Below are 3,883 nucleotides of genomic sequence, written 5' to 3' on the forward strand. Positions count from 1 at the left end.
CCGCGGTCGGCTCCAGCGGGGAGCGTGTCGGCCGGGGGGACTGAGGCGGGCGCAGGCTGCGGGAGGGACCCTTGCAAAATGTGCCGGCGTCCATCAGCGCAGCCGAGCCAGCGAAAGCCCCGGGTCTTCTCTGCGCGCGTGCGATTTCCAGCCCCGGGAGGAATTTCGCGGGGGGAGCAGAGCCGGGCTGTGTGTCCGGCCAGCCGGCGGGGCTGTGTGTCCGGCCAGCCGGCGGGCCGCGCTCGGAGAGCAGAGCTGTTGTTTTCCGTGCAGCTGGATGAAAACAGACGTGAACTCCGCAGTATTAACACCGCAAAGCCCCTTCTGGCTGGGATGAGGCCACGACAGGGCTGGGAAACCCAGCCGCTACGCAGCCTCTCGCTCTCCCCGCTGGTGGGCACAAGGATTTTCGGTACGTCTCGCCGCTTGCTTTAAACGATTCGTTGAAGTCTGACGCCAGCTCCCTGCTCCCACCGAGGCCGGAGCCCTCCGAGGCCGCGGAAGAGCCTCCAGGGAGGAGCAGCCTGCAAAGTGGCTACGCCAAGCAAACCCACGGCGAAGCCCGCGCGCCGCTGCGTCCGCGCCGGGGGAATCGGGCCCGGGAAGCGCGTTATTATTGCCTGGTAACCATTGCTTCTCTTGGCCTGAAAAAACGGTGGCAGGCAGCTTGCCGGAGCGTATAAACGGCGCAGCAGTTCCCAGCGAATTGGGCTGCGCCGCTGCCGATCTGACTCTGCGCAGCGCCTGTGCCCCGGGGACCGGGAAACCCTCCGGTTTCCGATGCTCATCATCACACCCTCAGCCCCCGCCGGTACCCAGCGGGGAGGGAGCATGCATGAAAAATCAATAGCTCCGGTTCAGGCTGCCGGAGGGTTTGTGCAATTTGCGCTGCTCTCTCCAGGAAAGCTAATACATCGATCGTGTTTCTCAAGAACGGTACTGGTCATGGGAGCGCTAGGAGCTGGCAGCTAACGCCGACAGTGTCTCTCCCGGCCCTGCGGAGTGTGCGCAGCAGGAAGCCCGGGGCTGCCGCTCCATCGATCTCCGCAGGCAGGGCAGTGTCTCCTGCCATGCTTTACTAAATCCCTTCCTAATTCCACGCCAAGCTCACGACTGACCTGCTTTTATTCCCTTCTTTMTTTATTTCCCCTCCTTCCCAAGCTGCCGTGGCAAAACACCCGCTCCTCCCTCACAACGAGGAATAACTGCCTTGGCAGGGCCAGTTCTTCCCGAGGAGGCAGGAAATAGCCATTTGCTGTCGGCCACCCCTCTGCCACCTCTCCAGAGCATTTCTGCCTCGCTCTCCGCGAGCCAGCGCTCCGCGGGAGGCTGCGAGCCGGCAGCTTTGTGCGCGGGGGGCTGGTGGCTTTGCCGTACCGTTCGTCAGGCTGAGGCCGGGGCACGTCGCTGTGACTCCCGCAGGCGAGAGGAGCTCGTGCTCCCATCCGCCCAGCCTCCTTTTTTTCCCTTTTTTTCCTCGTTGAGTCGCTCAGGTTTCGATGGAGGGGAGATGAGCTTGCAGCAACAGCTTCTCGGCTACGCCCGATTTCGACCTGCTGGTTTGGAAGGAAGGAGATGTGAGCAATGGCCCACCCAGGCTCTGCGCCCCGCRCCCCGCTCACAGGACTGGGCAGAATCATGCTTCAAAACGTCTCCTCCTGTGACAAACCAACCCTTTAACTATCCAGGTGTCTTAAAGGTTAGATGCCTGGGGAGGAGGTGGGTTGTCTTCTTAAGAAGAAGGGCCTAGGAACAGTCATCTGTGGGTGTTCTGCGTTCTCCCCTGCTTTGCAAAACCTTCCCCTTCCTGATTTAAAAAATGCCATCACAGAAAATTTTCCCTCTGAAAGGCTCTTTCTCTAAAGCCTCTTTGAAGGCTGTTTCTCCYCAGCAATGTAGGATCTTTAAAAGTATAATTATTTTTTTAAACATGCTATTTATAAATTATTCTATATGCTCCCAACAAAGCAAGTGCCAGACTGCGCTGGCAGAAAGCCCACTCCTGACTTTTTCTCGCTCAGTTTAAAAATGCAAATAATGTTTCTTTTTATTCTCTCCTAGCTAAAACAGCATGGGGGAAAATCACAATGCAAACCATTTCTTGGAAGAGAGCGAGCGATCAGAGGAAAGCGGAAGCCTGGGCCGAGCAAAGGCCCTTCGTGCCTTACCGTCACAGCGGCACGACTCAACGCCTCCGGGAAGCGGAGGTGGGAGGCAGAGCTCRGCAGCTCCGAAGCTGCCCTGGTTTACAGCAGAGGCCGTTTGCCCAGCAGCGTGAAGGGAGCCCTAGTCTGCCTTTGACACCCGGCTCTGCGGCAGTCCGCGCTTCTCCCGGGTGCAGAGCGGAGCATCCTGCCCTCTGCGAGGGCCRGCGAGGTCTAGACCCAGAGGTGAACGTGCTCCAGACACGAGGCATCGGGATCTGGGATCTGTGCCCATCCTCGGCCGGGATGCTTCCTGCCATCCAGRCCCCAGCTCCAGGCAGAAGACAGCGGAGTCACGAGAGCGTGGCCCTTCCTCCTTTATTTCACACTCCTCCTCCCCTCGTACTTCCTTCCCTTAGTCACTAGATGTGCACAGCTGCAAGTTTTGAGACGTTTAGAAGACTAGGAAACCCCCTAGTCCCGTCCCCCAAAACGCTGTTCCTCTGCCCAGCACGTTCCCAGAGCGCAGCCGACGCGGCAGAGAGGTTTGGGCCTATCAGATATTGAAGTAAACTCTTGCTGTAGGACATTGTAAAGGTTTCAGAAGGACTCCAGCCTCTGTTCTACCTCTACTGTTGTCGTCTACGTTAGTATAACAGGAAAAAAAAACATTTTGTACCTGCTTTCTGCTGGAGTAAAAAAAAAAAATCCAAGGGACAAAGGGAAGGGAAGATCAGTAATTATTTTCAGTTGCTGAATTTGCAGGCTATAATATCACAAGATATTCAAGTACCACGCATCACAAGGTGCAGTACATGCTCATACGATGCATCTAGCAAATACCAAAGAGAATATTTATTTCTGAATCTGCTCTTTTCTCCCCACATTGCATGCTGTCTCTGGAAGGTCTACTGGATTCAAAGGGTCAGAGCTGCAGAGGCCCACCTCTCATGTCRGCTCCCACCGAAGTCATTGCTAGTCACAGAGGGAGCAGATTCAGACTCTAAATGATTTTATCTGGTACAATTTCGCAAAGGTAACGCATTAAAAGCTGGTGACCTGTTAAATGTTAGTCAAGCTGTGACATAGTGGTTAGTGCTCTCTTAAGGTCAGCGCTGAGGAGGCTGCTGAGTGTGAATTTTCTGGTGAAGGGCACTAAAGCTCTATTCATTAAATGGTTTTCTGCAAACATAATTAAGAGATGGTATCAGCGAGCTCGGCCCTCGCTGCTGCATGTTCCCTTCTTGCTGCTGGGTAAATCTCAGAGCAAACAAGAGCGCTCACAAATCACAGGTCCCAGGGCCGCTGACAACACCCCACTAAATCACTGCAGCAAATGAGCTCTGCGGACTGATGGTCTGAGTTGGCTCACGCTGAAGTCGATGGGAGTTYTGCTCTGCGGAGCCGCGTAACACGGCACGGAAAAGAGCCGAAATGCAAAGAGCCCCGGGGCTTTCAGCCGCAATAGGATCGTTTGTGTCTTTAAAGACCCAGTGAGCCCTGGGCAAGGGGAGACAACTGGCAGAGCACCAACGAGGAGCCGCAAGAGCAAGGCCAACATGTTGCGGCCAGCTGCCGCGCGCGCAATGCAACCCGGGGCCAGACGAAACGGCCGGGCAGGAAAGGACGACGCAGCCCCTGCCAACACGCAACCCTCCAGAGACGCCTCTGGCAGCGGGCTCTGGAGCCGCGGAGGGAAGCGTCTTGTCCTTGCAGCTCGGTGAAGGGAACCGCTTTGC

Source organism: Rhea americana, unplaced genomic scaffold, assembly GCF_003343005.1.
Source record: "Rhea americana isolate MKP2758 unplaced genomic scaffold, rheAme1 scaffold_17, whole genome shotgun sequence".
In the NCBI taxonomy this organism is placed as follows: Eukaryota; Metazoa; Chordata; class Aves; order Rheiformes; family Rheidae; genus Rhea; species Rhea americana.